Below are 23,168 nucleotides of genomic sequence, written 5' to 3'. Positions count from 1 at the left end.
ATAGAAAGATAGATATGAGATAGATACATAATTATAAAGACAGATATGAGAGAGATAAATAGAAAGATATGAGATAGATAGTTAGATAGATAGATAGTTAGATAGATTAGATAGATAGATAGATAGATAGATAGATAGATAGATAGATAGATAGATAGATAGATAGATAGATAGATAGATAGATAGACAATATCTGCAGATATAGATATAAAAGGAACAGTAATGGGGGTCAGATGTACCCCATTCAGTCTCAGTGGTAAAATTTTAACTTTTCAACATTTATGCTATAAAAAACAGCTTAAATCGAGTCTTTCATTCAGTTTGAAAAGAAAATTTGCTGTTCAATTTATTCTATCTTAACCGCCTCTCATCATTTTGTTTGAGATTACTTCAGAATCTGATGTTGTAATAGATATGGAGTATATGACAGAAGGTTACCTTGTTCCGCTAAGAGGAAGAGTTTCTTTCTTTAAGGGTTAGGAGTCAACAACTGATCCAGCTCGATAGTTTCTTATTCTAGAAAAAACAGGGAAAAATAACAATGATGATAGACAGATTGGATTGAGAGAGAAATATAGATAGATATGAGATAGATAGATAGATAGATAGATAGATAGATAGGGAATGTTTGCAAATATATATTTACAAGGAACAGTAATGGGGGCCAAATGTACCCCATTCAGTCTCAGTGGTAAAAATTGAACTTCGTAGAGAAATTAAGTGACAAATAATTTGATCGTTTTTTTCATATCAAAAGAAATAGTCTTGTTGTTTGTTGTAATAGATTTACTACTTGTAACATAGAATAGTAGTCCTGAAGTCATGAACACTGTGCCACAAATGAGCGCTGGGTCCTTTTCTTATGGCAGGGAATACAATTTTCAGTTCTTTGGATTGGGTGGCGACTGTGTAATCAGAATCTAGATAACAGTCACATAACCACCCACGTGAATATAGGGAAAGGAAGCTTCAATGCTGAGGTGTTGTTGCAGTGGGGTTTATGGACTGAAGGGGTTAAATCCTACAAAATTGGGTTTATAGGTTAGGTCCCAATGGTCCCAGACATATGTTAGGGTGTGTGTGGTGAGTTCAATAAGTAGATGGGTGAATAAACACCCACATTGGTCCAGCACCTCGTATAAAAACAGATGTAATTCAGAAACTAGAACATTAAGATAAAAGGATCAGAGAGTTGACTTCTGTAAAAGCAAAGATACCACGCACAAAGCCAAGATGAAGATGTCATCACCAAACAACAAAGCACCGAGCAGAATGTAAACTCTGGCAAATATTTACCTGGAGCTTCTGGAAATGTGTAGGACAGATCATTGTACCATTGAGACAATGCTGGAAACATACAGTAATGGGCGAATACGTAATCTGATAGTGGCTGAAATATAACGAGCCTAACAAAGAAACCCTGTGACATCAGTCAGTTCAACTATTAATAATATAACCAGATAGTAGGTAGGAAATTGTATCTGTAGGTTAAAGGAACACTAAACCTATAAATTAAAGGGGTTGTCCAGGATTATAAAAACATGCCTGCTTTCTTCCAAAAACAGCGCCACACCTGTCCTCAGGTTGTGTATGGAATTGAAGATCATCCTCTTTCACTTCAGTGGAACTGAAGTGCAATACTAGACACCACCAAGGATAGGTGTGGCGCTGTTTTTGGAGGAAAGCAGCAATGTTTAACTAATCCTGGACAACACCTTTAATAAAAGAAGTAAATAAGAGACAAAAAATAGTGCTTGTCAGTCTGCACTCCCTTCTACTTATGCCATTGGTCCCCTCCAAACTTCCACTCCAACATCTTACAGTAAGCCTCTAGATTGACTAAGCAACATCATTCTCCACAATAGTCGATAACAATGAATATCTTCTTTGACACCTCTCATTCACTCAAGGATTTTATCCTCAATGTTCTTTTTAGATTCGTCAGCTCTGCTGTGTGGTGTAGTATAGAGGATCTGTCAGCTCTCCTGTGTGGTGTAGTATAGAGGATCTGTCAGCTCTCCTGCGTGGTGTAGTATAGAGGATCTGTCAGCTCTCCTGTGTGGTGTAGTATAGAGGAGCTGTCAGCTCTCCTGTGTAGTGTAGTATAGAGGATCTGTCAGCTCTCCTGTGTGGTGTACTATAGAGGATCTGTCAGCTCTCCTGTGTGGTGTAGTATAGAGGAGCTGTCAGCTCTCCTGCGTGGTGTAGTATAGAGGATCTGTCAGCTCTCCTGTGTGGTGTAGTATAAAGGAGCTGTCAGTTCTCCTGTGTGGTTTAGTATAAAGGATCTGTCAGTTCTCCTGTGTTGTGTAGTATAGAGGATATGTCAGTTCTCCTGTGTGGTGCAATATAGAGGATTTCTTAGCTCTACTGTGGGGTGTAATATAGAGGAGCGGTCTGCTCTCCTGTGTGGTGTAGTATAGAGGATCTGTCAGCTCTCCGGTGTGGTGAGATATAGAGGTTCCGTCGGCTCCCCGGTGTGGTGTAGTATAGAGGAGCTGGCGGCTCTCCTGTGTGGTGTAGTATTGAGGATCTATAAGCTCTCCTGTGTGGTATACTATAGAGGATCTGTCAGCTCTCCTGTGTGGTGTAGTTTAGAGGATCTGTTAGATCTCCTGTGTGTTGTAGTATAGAGGAGCTGTCAGCTCTCCTGTGTGGTGTAGTATAGAGGAGCTGTCAGCTCTCATGTGTGGTGTAGTATAGAGGATCTGTCAGTTCTCCTGTGAGGTGTAGTATAGAGGATCTGTCAGCTCTCCTGTGTGGAGTTGTATAGAGGATGTGTCAGCTCTCCTGTGTGGTGTAGTATAGAGGATCTGTCAGCTCTCCTGTGTGGTGTAGTATAGTTGGGCTGTCTGCTCTCATGTGTGGTGTTGTATAGAGGATCTGTCAGCTCTCCTGTGTGGTGTAGTATAGAGGATCTGTCAGCTCTCCTGTGTGGTGTAGTATAGAGGAGCTGTCTGCTCTCATGTGTGGTGTTGTATAGAGGATCTGTCAGCTCTCCTGTGTGGTGTAGTATAGAGGAGCTGGCGGCTCTCCTGTGTGGTGTAGTATTGAGGATCTATCAGCTCTCCTGTGTGGTGTACTATAGAGGATCTGTCAGCTCTCCTGTGTGGTGTAGTTTAGAGGATCTGTTAGATCTCCTGTGTGTTGTAGTATAGAGGAGCTGTCAGCTCTCCTGTGTGGTGTAGTATAGAGGAACTGTCAGCTCTCATGTGTGGTGTAGTATACAGGATCTGTCAGTTCTCCTGTGAGGTGTAGTATAGAGGATCTGTCAGCTCTCCTGTGTGGAGTTGTATAGAGGATGTGTCAGCTCTCCTGTGTGGTGTAGTATAGAGGATCTGTCAGCTCTCCTGTGTGGTGTAGTATAGAGGAGCTGTCTGCTCTCATGTGTGGTGTTGTATAGAGGATCTGTCAGCTCTCCTGTGTGGTGTAGTATAGAGGATCTGTCAGCTCTCCTGTGTGGTGTAGTATAGAGGAGCTGTCTGCTCTCATGTGTGGTGTAGTATAGAGGATCTGTCAGCTCTCCTGTGTGGTGTAGTATGGAGGAGCTGTCAGCACTTCTGTGTGGTATAGTATAGAGGATCTGTCAGTTCTCCTATGTGGTGTAGTATAGAGGATCTGTCAGCTCTTCTGTGTGGTGTAGTATAGAGGATCTGTCAGCTCTTCTGTGTGGTGTAGTATAGAGGATCTGTCAGTACTCCTGTGTGGTTTAGTATAGAGGATCTGTCAGTTCTCCTATGTGGTGTAGTATAGAGGATCTGTCAGTTCTCCTGTGTGGTGTAGTATAGAGGATCTGTCAGCTCTCCTGTATGGTGTAGTATAGAGGAGCTGTCAGCTCTCCTGTGTGGTGTAGTATAGAGGATCTGTCAGTTCTCCTGTGAGGTGTAGTATAGAGGATCTGTCAGCTCTCCTGTGTGGAGTTGTATAGAGGATGTGTCAGCTCTCCTGTGTGGTGTAGTATAGAGGATCTGTCAGCTCTCCTGTGTGGTGTAGTATAGAGGAGCTGTCTGCTCTCATGTGTGGTGTTGTATAGAGGATCTGTCAGCTCTCCTGTGTGGTGTAGTATAGAGGATCTGTCAACTCTCCTGTGTGGTGTAGTATAGAGGAGCTGTCTGCTCTCATGTGTGGTGTAGTATAGAGGATCTGTCAGCTCTCCTGTGTGGTGTAGTATGGAGGAGCTGTCAGCTCTTCTGTGTGGTATAGTATAGAGGATCTGTCAGTTCTCCTATGTGGTGTAGTATAGAGGATCTGTCAGCTCTCCTGTGTGGTGTAGTATAGAGGATCTGTCAGCTCTTCTGTGTGGTGTAGTATAGAGGATCTGTCAGTACTCCTGTGTGGTTTAGTATAGAGGATCTGTCAGTTCTCCTATGTGGTGTAGTATAGAGGATCTGTCAGTTCTCCTATGTGGTGTAGTATAGAGGATCTGTCAGTTCTCCTGTGTGGTGTAGTATAGAGTAGCTGTCAGCTCTCATGTGTGGTGTAGTATAGAGGATCTGTCAGTTCTCCTGTGAGGTGTAGTATAGAGGATCTGTCAGCTCTCCTGTGTGGAGTTGTATAGAGGATGTGTCAGCTCTCCTGTGTGATGTAGTATAGAGGATCTGTCAGCTCTCCTGTGTGGTGTAGTATAGTTGAGCTGTCTGCTCTCATGTGTGGTGTTGTATAGAGGATCTGTCAGCTCTCCTGTGTGGTGTAGTATAGAGGATTTGTCAGCTCTCCTGTGTGGTGTAGTATAGAGGAGCTGTCTGCTCTCATGTGTGGTGTTGTATAGAGGATCTGTCAGCTCTCCTGTGTGGTGTAGTATAGAGGAGCTGGCGGCTCTCCTGTGTGGTGTAGTATTGAGGATCTATCAGCTCTCCTGTGTGGTGTACTATAGAGGATCTGCCAGCTCTCCTGTGTGGTGTAGTTTAGAGGATCTGTTAGATCTCCTGTGTGTTGTAGTATAGAGGAGCTGTCAGCTCTCCTGTGTGGTGTAGTATAGAGGAGCTGTCAGCTCTCATGTGTGGTGTAGTATACAGGATCTGTCAGTTCTCCTGTGAGGTGTAGTATAGAGGATCTGTCAGCTCTCCTGTGTGGAGTTGTATAGAGGATGTGTCAGCTCTCCTGTGTGGTGTAGTATAGAGGATCTGTCAGCTCTCCTGTGTGGTGTAGTATAGAGGAGCTGTCTGCTCTCATGTGTGGTGTTGTATAGAGGATCTGTCAGCTCTCCTGTGTGGTGTAGTATAGAGGATCTGTCAGCTCTCCTGTGTGGTGTAGTATAGAGGAGCTGTCTGCTCTCATGTGTGGTGTAGTATAGAGGATCTGTCAGCTCTCCTGTGTGGTGTAGTATGGAGGAGCTGTCAGCTCTTCTGTGTGGTATAGTATAGAGGATCTGTCAGTTCTCCTATGTGGTGTAGTATAGAGGATCTGTCAGCTCTTCTGTGTGGTGTAGTATAGAGGATCTGTCAGCTCTTCTGTGTGGTGTAGTATAGAGGATCTGTCAGTACTCCTGTGTGGTTTAGTATAGAGGATCTGTCAGTTCTCCTATGTGGTGTAGTATAGAGGATCTGTCAGTTCTCCTGTGTGGTGTAGTATAGAGGATCTGTCAGCTCTCCTGTATGGTGTAGTATAGAGGAGCTGTCAGCTCTCCTGTGTGGTGTAGTATAGAGGATCTGTCAGTTCTCCTGTGAGGTGTAGTATAGAGGATCTGTCAGCTCTCCTGTGTGGAGTTGTATAGAGGATGTGTCAGCTCTCCTGTGTGGTGTAGTATAGAGGATCTGTCAGCTCTCCTGTGTGATGTAGTATAGAGGAGCTGTCTGCTCTCATGTGTGGTGTTGTATAGAGGATCTGTCAGCTCTCCTGTGTGGTGTAGTATAGAGGATCTGTCAGCTCTCCTGTGTGGTGTAGTATAGAGGAGCTGTCTGCTCTCATGTGTGGTGTAGTATAGAGGATCTGTCAGCTCTCCTGTGTGGTGTAGTATGGAGGAGCTGTCAGCTCTTCTGTGTGGTATAGTATAGAGGATCTGTCAGTTCTCCTATGTGGTGTAGTATAGAGGATCTGTCAGCTCTTCTGTGTGGTGTAGTATAGAGGATCTGTCAGCTCTTCTGTGTGGTGTAGTATAGAGGATCTGTCAGTACTCCTGTGTGGTTTAGTATAGAGGATCTGTCAGTTCTCCTATGTGGTGTAGTATAGAGGATCTGTCAGTTCTCCTGTGTGGTGTAGTATAGAGGATCTGTCAGCTCTCCTGTATGGTGTAGTATAGAGGAGCTGTCAGCTCTCCTGTGTGGTATAGTATAGAGGATCTGTCAGTTCTCCGGTGTGGTGTAGTATAGAGGAGCTGTCAGCTCTTCTGTGTGGTGTAGTATAGAGGAGCTGTCAGCTCTTCTGTGTGGTGTAGTATAGAGGAGCTGTCAGTTCTCCTGTGTGTTGTAGTATATAGGATCTTTCAGTTCCCTTGTGTGGTGTAGTATAGAGGAGCTGTCCACTCTCTTGTGTGGTGTTGTATAGAGGATCTGTCAGCTCTCCTGTGGATGTAGTATTGAGGATCTGTCAGTTCTCCTGTATGGAGTAGTATAGAAGATCTGTCAGCTCTCCTGTGTGGTGTTGTATAGAGGATCTGTCAGCTCTCCTATGTGGTGTAGTATAGAGGAGCTGTCAGCTCTCCTGTGTGGTGTTGTATAGAGGATCCGTCAGCTCTCCTGTGTGGTGTAGTATAGAGGATCTGTCAGTTCTCCTATGTGGTGTAGTATAGAGGAGCTGTCAGCTCTTCTGTGTGGTGTAGTATAGAGGAGCTGTCAGTTCTCCTGTGTGGTGTAGTATATAGGATCTGTCAGTACTCGTGTGGTGTAGTATAGAGGAGCTGTCCGCTCTCTTGTGTGGTGTTGTATAGAGGATCTGTCAGCTCTCCTGTGTGATGTAGTATTGAGGATCTGTCAGTTCTCCTGTGTAGTGTAGTATAGAAGATCTGTCAGCTCTCCTGTGTGGTGTAGTATAGAGGAGCTGTCAGCTCTCTTGTGTGGTGTAGTATAGAGGAGCTGTCAGTTCTCCTGTGTGGTTTAGTATAGAGAAGCTGTCAGCTCTACTGTGTGGCGTAGTATAGAGGATCTGTCAGCTCTCCTGTGTGGTGTAGTATAGAGGATCTGTCAGATCTCCTGTGTGGTGTAGTATAGAGGATCTGTCAGCTCTCCTGTGTGGTGTAGTATAGAGGATCTGTCAGCTCTCCTGTGTGGTGTAGTATAGAGGATCTGTCAGCTCTCCTGTGTGGTGTAGTATAGAGGATCTGTCAGCTCTCCTGTGTGGTGTAGTATAGAGGAGCTGTCAGCTCTCCTGTGTGGCGTAGTATAGAGGATCTGTCAGCTCTCCTGTGTGGTGTAGTATAGAGGATCTGTCAGTTCTCCTGTGTGGTGTAGTATAGAGGATCTGTCAGCTCTCCTGTGTGGTGTAGTGTAGAGGATCTGTCAGCTCTCCTGTGTGGTGTAGTATGGAGGATCTGTCAGTTCTCCTGTGTGGTGTAGTATAGATGATCTGCCAGCTCTCCTGTGTAGTGTAGTATAGAGGATCTGTCAGCTCTCCTGTGTAGTGTAGTATAGAGGATCTGTCAGCTCTCCTGTGTGGTGTAGTATAGAGGATCTGTCAGCTCTCCTGTGTGGTGTAGTATAGAGGATCTGTCAGCTCTCCTGTGTGGTGTAGTATAGAGGATCTGTCAGCTCTATACTACACCAGCAATAATTTGACATCTCGGCATCAGCATTCCCTTGCTATTACGGTATGTCTCTACACACTCTCACACTGTGTGCACTGTTTGGATGGTGTCGGGTTGTATAGAGACACTATGAGTCTTATAATTTTGATATCTAACTTTTTTTCGGTTCATTTTCCTATAAATGTATCTGCCTGGTGTTTGTCTCTGCTTGACAGGAGAAATGCGGCTCCTCTCTATAATAATAGCTGGGAGCGGAGGGAAGCTGTTATATACAAGTTTGCTCCATCTGGCTTTGCTTTGTTTGTTTTGTTCTGTAGCACGCAGCAGGTTGTATTACACAGCCTGGTTTTCTGACAACCCCATACTTTACAGGTAGATGTATAAATTGAGCTCCGAGCTTACCTTCACCCTGCGGCAGGAAAGAGACATATTGTATGTAGATAATAGCAGGTGGTTGCACAGAATAAATGTGATGTGTTTGTGTCATTGTGTTTATTACTAGTTAGAACCTCAGTACAACTCTTAAGAAAGATTTTCTCTGTTCTGAATTCTCTGAGGGTCACAAAACTTTTCTGCAGTGGCTAATAACGGAAAAGTATCTGCCCCATGCCCATAGTCTTATAAGGCAGATATGGCAGATAACACAACACCGATAAAACAAGACCACTACCAACACCACCATCTCAACCACAACATCATAGCAACACCACCACAAAAATAGAACAACAACACTACAATAATACCACAACAACAATAACACATCAACAACAATTAAAACTGAACAACACCACAACAGCGCGTAAGCGGGAGGAAACACATTACTCATGGACTTTTATTGCGACATGATTTGATTCTATAAGAATTAAGGAATAATAAAGTAGCTGTTTTAATATAAGTGCTGGATTACCACGTCTCTGCTGGTACTGCTGCAACACTACTTATCAGTCCTGTGTTTAACATGACTGTGTGTATTACTCCTGTACTGTGAAATTACTGTGTGCATTATCCCTGTACTCTGACATAACTGTGTGCATTATCCCTGTACTCTGACATAACTGTGTGCATTATCCCTGTATTGTCACATCACTGTGTGCATTTATCTTGTAGTGACATGACTATGTGCATTATCCCTGTATTGTGACATCACTGTGTGCATTAATCTTGCATTGTGAAATCATTGTGTGCATTATCCCTGTACTGTGACATAACTGTGTGCATTATCCCCTGTATTGTGACATCACTGTGTGCATTAATCTTGCACTGTGGCATCACTGTGTGCATTACTCCTATACTGTGACATCACTTTGTGCATTATCCCCTGTATTGTGACATCACTGTGTGCATTAATCTTGCACTGTGGCATCACTGTGTGCATTACTCCTATACTGTGACATCACTTTGTGCATTATCCCCTGTATTGTGACATCACTGTGTGCATTAATCTTGCACTGTGGCATCACTGTGTGCATTACTCCTATACTGTGACATCACTTTGTGCATTATCCCTGTTCCCATCTGGAAATAAACAAGGCAGCACCTTCAGGTTAGAACATGAAAAGTATATGATCATTTTTGTTATGGTAAAGTAGGGCCCCATTCCACGTTTTGACTAGGGCCCTATAGCTACTTGTTACACCCCTGGCTATATTAATTATCTAACCAGTAAGTGTCATTCTGCTTCCTACCCATATAGGAGACATGGCTATTGAAAGATTTCAGACACGTGGATGACTCAGGGGTTAATTTTTCTCGTGTTTCCGCTATACTTCATCATGACATATTTTTGGATACATTTTGTATTTCACAAGACTCACAAAAAGTGAAACATCCGGCATAATGTAAAAAAGAGCGCCCAAATATATCCGTATTATCTCTGGCGCTGCCTACTTAGCAGATGCCTCACACACCTACTGTACAATTCAGTTCCCAAATTGCTCCGCAGGATTACATTTAGGCTACATTCACACGAGCGTATCAGATTCACGCGCGTGAAAAACGCACGTGAATCTGGTCCGTTATGCATCAGCGTGCTTTGCGAGGGTCATGCGTTATTCACGCACTCGCAAATCACATCTTTTTTTTTTTATTATTATTTTCAATCGAATTGATGCGCAAATAACGCACTGCACGCGGATATGCATGCGTGTGCAGTGCGTGGTTTTCACGCACCCATTGACTTCAATGGGCGCGTATGTGCGTGATCACACACCAATATAGGACATGCAGTGAGTTTTTACGCAACGGACTCTCGCTGCGTGAAAACTCCTGCATGTCTGAACGGCCCCATTAAAAGCAACGGCTCTGTGTGCTGCGCGTGATTTCCCGGCGCAGCACACGGACGTCATTCACGTTCGTCTGAATGAGCCCTTAGAGCCCTCAGTTATCCTTAGGAATATGAGACAAGATGCCATCAGGGCTGAGATTCCCATCCCCCTCCAGTTATATTTACATTTTCATATATGGTAACCAGAAGAAATGGGCAGTAATTACATTATGGCAGCGCGGCCTTCGTGGGATTAATTTAGAGCAAAGGATTTTATTTCCTATAAGGCAGTGTTAAAGAAAACCTCTAGCAAATCAAAACGCAAATTAACCTGGGCGTCCAATCACAACCCCCAAACCCTCACAATCCTATACACTCCAGGGGCAGCTGGGACAAGCACCTAAGGGGGCATTTAGGGCGGCCTCTTAAGGGAACTCTTCAGATAAGCACGAAAGGGGGCTCTTGGGTCAAGCACTGATGGGTCACCTGTGATAGACACTAGAGGGAGTACATGTAGCAAACACTAAAGGGAATCTTGGGGCAATGAAGGGTCAATTGTTATAGGCACTAAAGGGGTAACGTGGGGCTGGCACAGAACGGAGTACATCTACCGCCATTGAAAGTAGATATTATAGAAAACTTGATTCATTTGCTCTTGGTAGTGGCACTCTGCTCTGGTTAATAGGGGTTTCCGGAGTGGTGAACTTCGTATAGTAACTTCATCAATCCTAATAAAGCATCTTTATGTAAAAAAAAGAGGACAAACCCTTTAAATGGCTTGTATGCTTTAAACAATATATTTTAGATTAAAAAAAACAAAAAACCTCTCACAGCGATCAGCTGTATCCTGGGTGGGAACTTAGCAGAAAGCTTTACATTTTCCTTTAGCGCCTCCGCAGGAGAAATGAAGAATTACACAACTCTCAATTAAATAAATGGATTGTCCTGGTAATGTACAGACATACTGGGTCCTCCAGAATGAAAGATGGGGCTATTCACACCTTTGTGGTTTTTCACGCAGCGGGTGTCCGTGGCGTGAAACTCACCGCATGTTCCATTTTGGTCCATTTTTGCGGACCGTGTCGTCCATTGAAGTCAATGGGTGCATGAAAAACACGTACAGCCCATGGATGACATCTGTGCGCTGTCCGTGTTTTTCACCAGTTGCTAAAAAAAATGATGAGAAAAAAAAAAAAAGGAACACTGATACCCCACGGAACTCAAACGTATGAAATATGGTTGGTTTTTATCATAATCATCTAAACTCAGGCCTAAGGCTACATTCAGATGAGCGTGTCCGATTTGCGTGCGTAATAAAACGCAGCGTTATTCCTACATTTCTTGTCCCTGTGCGTTGCGTATTGGCATTTCCTCTAAGGTACTGTCTGAACCCCAGAAAATGCTTCTGAATAAGGGACTTTCATTTTGCCCTTCCTCGTTGACGGTCCTGGTTACAGATCGAGACCGATTTATTTCGGTTCTTTAGAGCGATTAAATTGAAGTTTTGGTTTTCAGATAAAACTGCACCTACACGTAATGTCGAATCTGAATTAAGTCTTAGACAATTGGGTCTTTCTAAAGGGAGTAAGTTTGTACCTCCAGTCAATATGGCGGTTATTGAGGCTTTCATCGCGGCAGTTAAGGGTGAAATTGAGTTGATTAAAACGGAGTGCATGCAAGGTGTTAAGTTTAAACGCCCTAATTTAACGTTGACAGAGTCTAGAGCACTGAAGGAATTAGCCAGGGACACTAGCATTACTGTAATGATGGGGGTAGGGAAACAGACAAGTGAGCCCTAATCTACCCGCCACTCAGTCCCTGCCTACTTGCAACGACCCGCCCTAGGCGACGGGGTATAACTGGGCGACGGTCCCTACGCTCAGTAAGTGCACGACAGACAAACAGACAAGGGTACACAAAGCTAAGGGAAATGGGGCAGTTGCCCACGGCAACACCGTGAGCAACAAGAGAGGTGAACGAGCCGAGTCAAACCAGGAGTGTACGAGGTACCAAACGCAGAGCAGGAGAGTAGTCAGTAAGCCGGGGTCAATATGAAGCAGGGTCAAATAGTTCAGAAGCTGCAGCAGGGCCAGGAAACCAACAGAGAAGAATCACAAGCAAGGAGGAACAGGAAAGGCAGGTATAAATAGACAGAGGGCGGGAGCTAGCTCCGTCTGGCCAGGCTGTGATAGGCTCTCCCACTCCTAAGCCTGCCATCCTGAGTGGTGGAAGATGGAGTCAGTCTCACAGACATAGAAGCAGGTGCAGACTGATTACCTATGGGCGTATACACAGAAGCTGTGCCTGGCAGATCCTTTACAATTACCATCAAACCTGCCGATAAAGGTGGAGCAGTGGTGGTAATGGATACTTCATCGTATCTTAGGGAAATCAGGAGGCAACTCGATGACACGGAGATATACAAATGTATTAATTATGACCCTAAATTTGATATTGGTAGGGAGATTAAAAGCATTCTGGTTAAAGCCACGACTGGTGGCATTATTGATGATAATCTGGCCGAGTATTTGTATGTAGAGCAACCTAGAACACCGGTCCTGTACACCCTTCCAAAAATACACAAGTCCCTTGTGGACCCGCCTGGGCGTCCTATCGTCTCAGAAACGGATTCAATTTTTTGCCATATTGCGGTTTTCTTGGATAAGGTTTTGCGCTCCTATGCTACAGAGGCCTCTTCATACATAAGGGATACATCAGATTTCCTCACTAAACTTAGTGGGGGTCACCATAACACCAGATAAAAATATCATATTGGTGTCATTTGATGTCATTAATTTGTATACAGTTATTGAACATACTAAGGGTATACAGGCTGTTAAACAGTTTCTCGATATTTCTGATTTTTAACCGGAATGTTGCGATTTTCTCTTACAATTACTGTCCATTATCCTGAGAAGAAACGACTTTCTGTTTGGAGACAATTTTTATCTCCAATTACAAGGCACAGCGATGGGGTCTAACATTGCTCCCACTTATGCCAACATAGATAGATAGATAGATAGATAGATAGATAGATAGATAGATAGATAGATAGATAGATAGATAGATAGATAGATAGATAGATAGATAGATAGATAGATAGATGATAGATAGATAGATAGATAGATAGATAGATAGATAGATAGATAGATAGATAGATAGATAGATAGATAGATAGATATGAGATAGATAGATAGATAGATATGAGATAGAAGTGTTGAGGGGTGAATAGTGAATTCGCTGGTCTGTGTATGTGTATCTGTATCTCTCTCTTTCACCCGCTGGCCAGTAAACCTTTGTCTCTGTCCACTATTGTTTCTACAGACAAACTGATTCCGCATTCCCCAATAACACAGCATTACCTCCATCTTACCTGCATGTGATCAAACCTGAATGGAGGGGGCGCTGGGTTTATATAGGAGGCACTTGATTAGTGGCAGGTGAGGCAGAGCTGCAGCCACACAAAGTAGATGTATTTTTCTTTTGTATGGTTTGGTTTTGTATAGAGATTGTAAGCTCCTGTTCATTTTAAATGGAGACCGGAAGTATGGAATATGTGTAATATGTGGTTTATGTATAATATGTATGTGTTTGAAATTTAAACACATGTGTGTGTGTGTCCCTTTAAGACTGTAGAATTCTGGGAAATAGAATATTGTGCATTTAAGTGCACCCAGAGGAGGGTGGGATGTGTTCAGTTCAGAGCATATGAGCTGAGGATTGGGGCGCTGCTCGATACGAAGGCAGTTGCAATTCAACTCCTGATATACCTGCGAGACATCAGGAGAGCCGCACTCACATGACACTGCGCCCCCTGCTGGCACGTTTTGTTACTGTCAGCTGTGTTACGTTACATTGTTTTCATTGGTTTTGTTTACTCACTTTGCTGATTCTATCCTTTGTTTCCTATGAGTATCGAAAACAATGATCTGTAGCAGTTGTGTACAGAGGGACCCCCGCAGCGAAGATCAAAGTGAACCCTCATTATGATTATGGTGCTGAGTTTTGTTGCCCAGGATAGAAGAGCCCGCTGTTTTTTACCCCTGCACCTCCTCTTAATGACCTTTGCGTCAATTCCGCATCCACTTGTCTGCTATTACTCTAGAGAAGAGAGTCCTGAACAGGTTCTTAGTATCCAGTAGTAAAGGGGATGGGATTAACCAGGGCTGGGCCCCCTCTCCAAGGGCCCCATAGAAGCCACATGGCCTGCCTGTATGGTACTTACACCCTTGTACCTCTGTCCTTCAACATCATCCACAAAGTATCTCCCCAATTACATGATCTGCAGAAGTCCATTGACCATCTATCTCCACCAGTACCCCTCTTTGGATCTACTGTACGTAGCATACAATTGCCTAAATTACAATTCCTTAATAAAATATTATTGTTTTAATCAGTTCCCCAAATCCCCCAAAAAGTTATCCAAATCTAACATAGAGATGCCAGAAATATTTATTTCCCCATGGTCCTACTATGTGCCAGCACTTAGAATAGACAATCAATGTGCGATCTGTGGGGGAGGGGAGATTCCCAGGACACCCAACAATGGGTCCGTTGACATTGCTATAGCTTCCTGGCTCCTTCACTGCAGTAATGGATGGTGGCCGTCCATGTCCATGTGTCTACTGTAGATCAGCCTTATTCAAGTCTATGAAGTTGAGCTGCAATACCAGATATAGCCTCATGGATGAGAGTGGTGCTGTGTTGGGTTCTGCCGATCGGTGAGGACCCTCACTGTTCACACATTGATGGCCCCTCGTTTCTGCTCATCTATAAGGCTACTTGTGTAAGACCCAACTGTTGGGTTGGTGACGACCCCCACTGTTCGCACATTGATTACCTCTCCTTTCTGCTCATCAATAGGGTAAGACCCAACCAATGACACATTGATGGCCCCTTCTTTGTTCTCAATGGAGGGGCCATCGGGGTTAGGACCTCCACCCATCACACATTGATGGTCTGCGCTAAGGATAGACCAGCAATGTTAAACTTCAAGAAATTCCCCTTCTAATGATTTGGGTTATTAACCGCGCAGATATGATAGATCAGGCGATAGTCACGAGGTCTACGCTTCAGACAGCCAATAGGACATGATGAACGGAATTCTCTTTCTCACGATGTAATTTGTGTGAGATGAGTTCAGAAGAAGCAAAGTCTCGGGATGCTCTCAGTACACGGTTCCATCTTCGTGCCAGATCATATCAACGCAACGTTATCCATTTCCACCGTCATGCAGAGATGCGGCTTGAACATTCTCAATGAATTGGTCGCGCAGTATAACAGCTTGAGACGAAAATCTAGGTCATGTTGTCTTCGCAGTCTATAAATTCCAACGCTTCTCTTCATAAATATCATTCTTTCGAATCACAGCAAGGCTCCTCCACACAAAGGCTTCGCTATCATGAGCCAAGGAAACTGATTTCTTTGGATTTGCCGAGAGCCGCAAGATATTTTTGTAAAAAATTGACGTTGTCTTTTAACGTGACAATGTTCTCTTGCATCTGTTGAGTACTCAATGATATTTCAAGAGTCAGCACCAACACAGTCCACCGCACTATGCTCAATGGTCCCTCACATCAGTCCACATCCCCCCCCATATACATACACTGGGGACAATTTTCAAAAGAACCCATCAGTATGTTTTTGAAGTGGTGGAAGAAACCTGGAGGAAACTCCTTCAAGTAGGAGGAGAACATATAAACTCCAAGATGATGTTGCTGCTGGTCGGATTTGAACCTAGAACCCTAGTGCTGAACCTAAGATGGTCAAGAAGTGATCAAAACTCCAGATTGTAACACACAAAGGAAGATGGTTGAAGGGTGAGCTTGAAGATGTAGTATTAAGCCTCAAGTACGTTTGATAGGTAGACTTCCGCTATACTGGAGGTAAGGATGGCAGCTTTGGGGCCCCTGGAGACAGGGAATGCCCATCTTAAGTTGAGTTAAATACGGGAACCTGTGCATAATCACTCCTCTTTACAAATACCGAAACATCAGAATAGTAGGGAATAAGGAACTGGCCTGATGGTCATGTTGATCCTTCACTCTTTTAGGCGATGGAAGATGGGTCACCTTTCCCAAGATGGCGAACAAGCCATCAAAGGGAACCCTTTATCCATGTCCCTGACTAAAGGTGCTCAATATGTAGGTCAGTTACCTGACCAGTTGCCCTTTTGTCCTGCAAGGGATGGAATTAGGGGCAAACCATTAGCTGGACCTTGTTGCCCAAGATGGGGAGTTGGCAATAGTAGCGGGTCCTCATGTATGCCACTGACGATTAGATTGCAAAAGGGGTCTAAGTGTCTACTTTTGAGCATTTTTCTAAGCTGTGCCACCTAATGGCACGGGTCTGATATATGTAATAATAAATCCTGCCCTTCTCCAATTATTCAATTTTAGAAAGAGCATAAGAAGAGAAGGATTGACCCATTGGAGAATGGGTACTATAGAGAGGAGCTTCTATTTCATATATATATATACACATAATGTATTTTACAAAACAAAATGTGAAAAATTATTAAAAATATTCAAATTATGCTTGTTTCATTTTTGTTCATTATCTCCTCTACGACCAAGCTTCTCTAAAATATCAATTTTTTTTTAAAAAAAGCACAGTTTAATGGAATGCCTTTTTTGTCATTCAAATCGGAATTTATTTTCCATTAAGGCTAAAACATTTATTGCATCCAGAAAAATCTTCTGTATGAAGAATAGATCAATTAGTAAAAGCATGTTAGCAAATAGTGTGCAAAATACACAACAGTCAGATTTGTTCTGCCACGCTTCTATTATTACTATTAATATTATTATGATTATGATTATTACTATTAGGCTGTGTTCACGCAGAGTTTTTTTACGAGGTTTTTGACGTGGAAACCGCACCGCAAAACTCGTCAAAAACGGCCCGAAAATGCCTCCCATTGATTTCAATGGCCGCGGGCAAAAAACGCCGCAAAGATCGGCGTGCAGGGAGAGGAAAATCTGCCTCAAACTTCCAAACGGAATTTTGAGGCAGAAATTCTGTGTGAACATTATTACTCTTACTACTACTATTATTATTATTTCTATTATTATTATTATTATTACTATTATTATTATTATTATTATTATTATTATTATTATTATTATTATTACTTTTACTATTATTATTATTATTATTATTATTATTATTATTATTATTTCTATTATTATTATTATTATTATTACTATTACTATTATTATTATTATTATTACTATTATTATTACTTTTACTATTATTATTATTATTATTACTATTATTATTACTTTTACTATTATTATTATTATTATTATTATTATTACTATTATTATTTATATTATTATTATTACTTTTACTATTATTATTTCTATTACTATTATTATTATTGTTATTATTATTGTTATTATTATTATTATTACTTTTACTAATATTATTATTATTATTATTTTTTATTGTATCTTATAGTTGTAAATGAGTTTGGCTAAACAAACACCTTAAAAGAGAAAATACAAAAAATTGCTATTCTATGATAACAGGAAGACTGAAAAGAGAGGGCTTCAGATAATGACATTATAATATATCCACTAATATTATCTATAACTAGGACAGTGTATATGGCAAATTGGAAAAAATTTTCTTATTGCAACCGAACCCCTGGGGTTCCACTGAACTAAACTTAAGCTGTCCATACATATTAGATGTATGTCACCTGAATCCGCCGATTCCTACAGGACCGGACGACCATTTAATATGTACGGCGGCGTCCCATCTCTCCCCATTGGCAGATGTCGGGGACGAGAAGGGTCGTGCATGTTGAATTTCTACATGCCCGATGCTTTTGTTTATTAGTAGATAAGCCGTCGCCAGAGGAGGAGTCTGGCAGCGGCTTTCTCCCTTTTCCCCAATGAAAACACATGCACGCTCGGCTCAAATGGGGGAGCCGGAAGGAAAAGCTGTAGGCCGAACGATCTATCTTAAGTGTATGGCCAGCTTCAGATCACCATAGAACCCTATAATGTTATAAATTCAGTTCAGCGCAACCGTGGAAGTCAACAGACACTAAAATGCAGCCATATTCCAAAATTGTGAAACTGGCCTAATGGTATAAATGACTCCTGCCCACTATACTACACAAATTACATTGTACAATTCAATTGATGTGCCTCTTTACCACTACCTGCTGGTTATAAGTGGTATTACTCTTTATTATTTTTTATTTTTTTTGGCTGGGGGGATGGTTACTACTAGAGATGAGCGAACCGGGACAACCGAACCCGGTTTCGGTCCGAACTTCCGGTAAAGTTCGGTTCGCAGCGAATCCGAACTTCACCGGGTTCGGCCGAACCCGTTTTGACCGAACCCGGTCAAAAACATTATACAAATCGGCAGCCACTTATCTCTATCAATCACTGATAGAGAAAAGAGGCTGCTGATTAAAAATAAAATAAAAAGCATTTCATACGTACCCGGTCGTTGTCTTGTTGACGAGTCCCTCTTCTTCCTCCAGTCCGACCTTTTCTGACGCGGCAGCCTGTGATTGGCTGCAGAGGCCTCTGCAGCCTGTGATTGGCTGCAGAGGCCGCGGCAGCCTGTGATTGGCTGCAGCGCTCACAAGGCTGCATCGTCATCAAGGAATGTCGGGCCGGATGTCGAGAGGGACGCGTCACCAAGGCAACGGCCAGGAGACCGGACTGGAGGAAGCAGAAAGTTCTCGGTAAGTATGAACGTCTTTTTTTTTACAGGTACTGTGATCGGTAGTCACTGTCCATGGTACTGAAACAGTTACTGCCGATCAGTTAACTCTTTCAGCACCCTGAACAGTGACTATTTAGTGTATGTGCACACACACTAATTACGTCCGTAAATGACGGACGTATTTCGGCCGCAAGTACCGGACCGAACACAGTGCAGGGAGCCGGGCTCCTAGCATCATACTTATGTACGATGCTAGGAGTCCCTGCCTCTCTGCAGGACAACTGTCCCGTACTGTAATCATGTTTTCAGTACAGGACAGTAGTTCCACGGAGAGGCAGGGACTCCTAGCATCGTACATAAGTATGATGCTAGGAGCCCGGCTCCCTGCAGGGTGTTCGGTCCGGTACTTGCGGCCGAAATACGTCCGTCAATTACGGACGTAATTAGTGTGTGTGCACATACCCTTACTGACGTCGCCTAGCAACGCTGCCGTAATGACGGGTGCACACATGTAGCCACCCGTCATTACGGGGCCTCATGCACACGACCATAAAAACACCCGTTATCACGGGTCGTAATTACGACCCGAAATAGCGGGCCCATAGACTTCTGTTAGCCACGGGTACCTTCCCGTTTTCTCACGGGAAGGTGCCCGTGCCGTTAAAAAGATAGAACATGTTCTATTTTTTTATTTTACGGGCCGTGCTCGTAATTACGACTCGTAAGTACGAGCACGGCCGGCCGGCCACGGGCAGCCGGCCGCTTTTGCGAACCGTGCTGTCATTATAATTATAGCAGCACGGCCCGTAAAATAGAAAAATAGAACATGTTCTATTTTTTTAACGGCACGGGCACCTTCCCGTGAGAATACGGAAAGGTACCCGTGGGTAACAGAAGTCTATGAGCCCGTTATTGCGGGTCGTAATTACGACCCGCAATAACGGGTGTTTTTACGGTCGTGTGCATGATGGGAGCACGGCTCGGAAAAACGAACGGCTGCCCGTGCTCATCTCCTGAAATAATCTGTGCTGCCTTAAACTCTGTGGACAGGTCAGGATCCTGTTTCTTTTAAATGCTGCTAGGGAACCCGCTCGATCCACTATATAAGGCTACGCTACAGTGCAGCATTTAAAAGAAACAGGATCCTGACCTGTCCACAGAGTTTAAGGCAGCACAGAGTATTTCAGGAGATGAGCGTGCAGATTCAGTGCTGTTGTGAACTCTGCTCTTACCATTACGTAGCTCTCAGTCTGTTATCTCTCCTCCACTCCTGTCCTCAAGAACACCTTCACATGATTGGCAAGTCACCACGTAATGGTAAGAGCAGAGTTCACAGCAGCACAGAGTATTTCAGGAGATGAGCGTGCGGATCTTGTGCGTGGTGGTGACTTGCCAATCATGTGAACGTGTTATAGAGGACAGGAGTGGAGGAGATGTAACAGACTGAGCTACGTAATGGTAAGAACAGAGTTCACAGCAGCACAGAGTATTTCAGGAGAGGAGCGTGCAGATTCAGTGCTGCTGTGAACTCTGCTCTTACCATTACGTAGCTCAGTCTGTTACCTCTCCTCCACTCCTGTCCTCAATAACACCTTCACGTGATTGGCAAGTCACCACCCCGCACAAGATCCGCACGCTCATCTCCTGAAATACTCTGTGCTGCTGTGAACTCTGCTCTTACCATTACGTGGTGACTTGCCAATCATGTGAAGGTGTTCTGGAGGACAGGAGTGGAGGAGAGGTAACAGACTGAGAGCTACGTAATGGTAAGAGCAGAGTTCGCAGCAGCACTGAATCTGCACGCTCATCTCCTGAAATACTCTGTGCTGCCTTAAACTCTATGGACAGGTCAGGATCCTGTTTCTTTTAAATGCTGCACTGTAGCGCAGCCGTATATAGTGGATCGAGCGGGTTCCCCAGCAGCATTTAAAAGAAACCGTGTTTGTGTATGTGTGTGTTTGTGTATATATGTGTGTTTGGGTATGTGACTTTGTCTGTTTTTGTTTTTATATGTGTGTGTGTGTATATATGGGTGTGTTTGTGTATATGTGTTTTGTGTATATGTTTGTGTATATATGGGTGTATTTGTGTATATGTTTGTGTGTAGATGTTTGTGTGTGTTTTTGTATGTGTATATGGGTGTGTGTTTGTGTGTATATATGGGTGTGTTTGTGTATATGTGTTTGTGTATATGTGTTCGTGTATGTGTGTATAACTGTGTGTGTGTGTGTTTGGATATGTGTGTTTTTGTTTGTATATGTGTGAGTTTGTGTATATGTGCGTGTTTGTCTGTTTATGTGTGTGTGTATATCTTGTTGTGTTTGTGTATATATGTGTGTGTCTGTGTATGGTTGTTTGTTTGTGTGTGCGTGTATATATGTGTGTAGGTGAGTAGAAGTATTGGTATTGTTCACATTGATAACTGTTTTTTTATGTTGTTGCAGATTTTGATGTACCGATTGGACTACATCTACGATTCGTTGGACTACTGCGTAGATCTGCGTTTTTTCAAATTTTAATAAAATGGTTAACGAGGGTTTTGTTGGGGATTTCTTATTTCAATAAAAAAGAATTGTCTTTGTGTTTTTTTTTTCAAACTTTATTAGTGCCTAGATAATGGCAGTTGGCTGATTGACAGCGTCCATTATTAAGGCGGTACTTAGTGTTAGCCGGTGCAGAGGCTAGCACTAACCACCCATTATTACCCCGGTACCCACCACCACCAGGGGTGCCGGGAAGAGCTTGGTACGATCCAGTACCCGACCATCTGTTGTGATGGTCGGGTACTGGGGCGGCCGTAGGCTGGTATTATGAGGCTGGGAAGGGCCAAAATCAGTGGACCTTCCCACCCTTGTAATGCTAGGCTGCTGCTGCTGTGTTGTATCGGGCTGGTTATAAAAATGGGGGGGACCCCCACGTCGTTTTTTTTTTGGAATTTAACAAATTTAGCAATAGACGGGTCCCCCACATTTTTAATAACCAGCCATATACAAGGCTGCAGCAGTCTGGCATTACATGGGTGGGAAGGGCCACTGGTTTTGTCCATTCCCAGGCTAATAACACTGTGTTGTATGTGGCTGGTTATGATAAATTGGGTGGAACCCCATGTCTTTTTTAAAAAAAAAATGTAAATAAATAAATAATTTAAAAAAATGACGTGGGGTCCCCCCCACTTTTATAACCAGCCAGATACAACACAGCAGCAGCAGCCTAGCATTACAAGGGTGGGAAGGTCCACTGTTTTTGGCCCTTCCCAGCCTCATAATACCAGCCTGCGGCCGCCCCAGGGCCCGACCATCACAACAGATGGTCGGGTACTGGATCGTACCTGGCTCTTCCCGGCACCCCTGGTGGTTTTGGGTACCGGGGTAATAATGGTGGTTAGTGTTAGCCTCTGCACCGGCTAACACTAAGCCTCGCATTAGTAATGGATGTTGTCACTCAGACAGCGGCCATTACTAAAGTGGTAATAATAAAATTTGAAAAGAAAAAGACAAAGATATAGATAAAATATTTTATTGAAATAAAGCACCCCCAACACAACCCTCATTAACCATTTTATTGTAGAAAAAAAACCGTCATCGAAGTAGTCCTCGAAACCGACGTAGTCCAAACACCAAACCTGTAAAAAAATAAAATAATGAAATAAAACATGTCGTAGGCTTAGATTCAGTTTAATGTGTGATACTGACTGTTATACCATGTATAGAAGCCTGCCGCAAAGTTGACTTAGATACAGGGCGCCAGCAGACAGTATCATACATGGCCATACATACATATATACAAATATACATACATATATACAAACATACATACATACAAGCATGCACATATATACATGCAAATATACATACATGCAAACATACACACATATATACATGCAAACTATCATACATACATGCATACATACACACATGAAAACATACATACATACAAACAAACATGCAAAGATACATACATACATATATACAAGCATGCACAAATATACATGCAAACATAAATACATGCAAACATAATTACATACATGCACATATATATAAACATACATGCAAACATACATGCAAAAATAAAAACATGCAAACATACATACATGCACATATATACATACATACATGACAACATACATACAAACATACATGACAACATACATACATGCAAACATACATACATGCAAACATACATACACACATGCAAACATATATACATGCAAATATACATACAAACATGCACATGTATACATACATGCCAACATACATGCAAACATACATGCACATATATACATACATACATGACAACATACATACATGCAAATATACATACATACACACATGCACATATATACATACATGCCAACATACATGCACATATATACATACATGACAACATACATGCACATATATACATACATGACAACATACATACATATATATATATACACACATGCAAATATACATACATTCATGCAAACATACATGCAAACATACATACATACATACAAATATACATACACACATGCACATATATACATACATGACA

At 42.7% G+C, this 23,168-nt stretch overlaps 1 long non-coding RNA gene across 1 annotated transcript in view; it reads right to left on the bottom strand.

Annotated features, from left to right (window-relative positions):
- LOC142656523 (uncharacterized) overlaps nt 1–23,168 on the bottom strand; it is a 35,761-nt gene that overhangs the window by 2,507 nt on the left and 10,086 nt on the right. Inside the window, exon 2 of the long non-coding RNA XR_012849710.1 lies at nt 439–516. This is a non-coding gene — a long non-coding RNA (uncharacterized LOC142656523). The remainder of the gene's footprint in view (nt 1–438; nt 517–23,168) is intronic.

Source organism: Rhinoderma darwinii, chromosome 6, assembly GCF_050947455.1.
Source record: "Rhinoderma darwinii isolate aRhiDar2 chromosome 6, aRhiDar2.hap1, whole genome shotgun sequence".
NCBI lineage: Eukaryota > Metazoa > Chordata > Amphibia > Anura > Rhinodermatidae > Rhinoderma > Rhinoderma darwinii.
The sequence above is the reverse complement of the archived record's forward strand: the minus strand, read 5'-3'. Positions and strand labels throughout refer to the sequence as shown.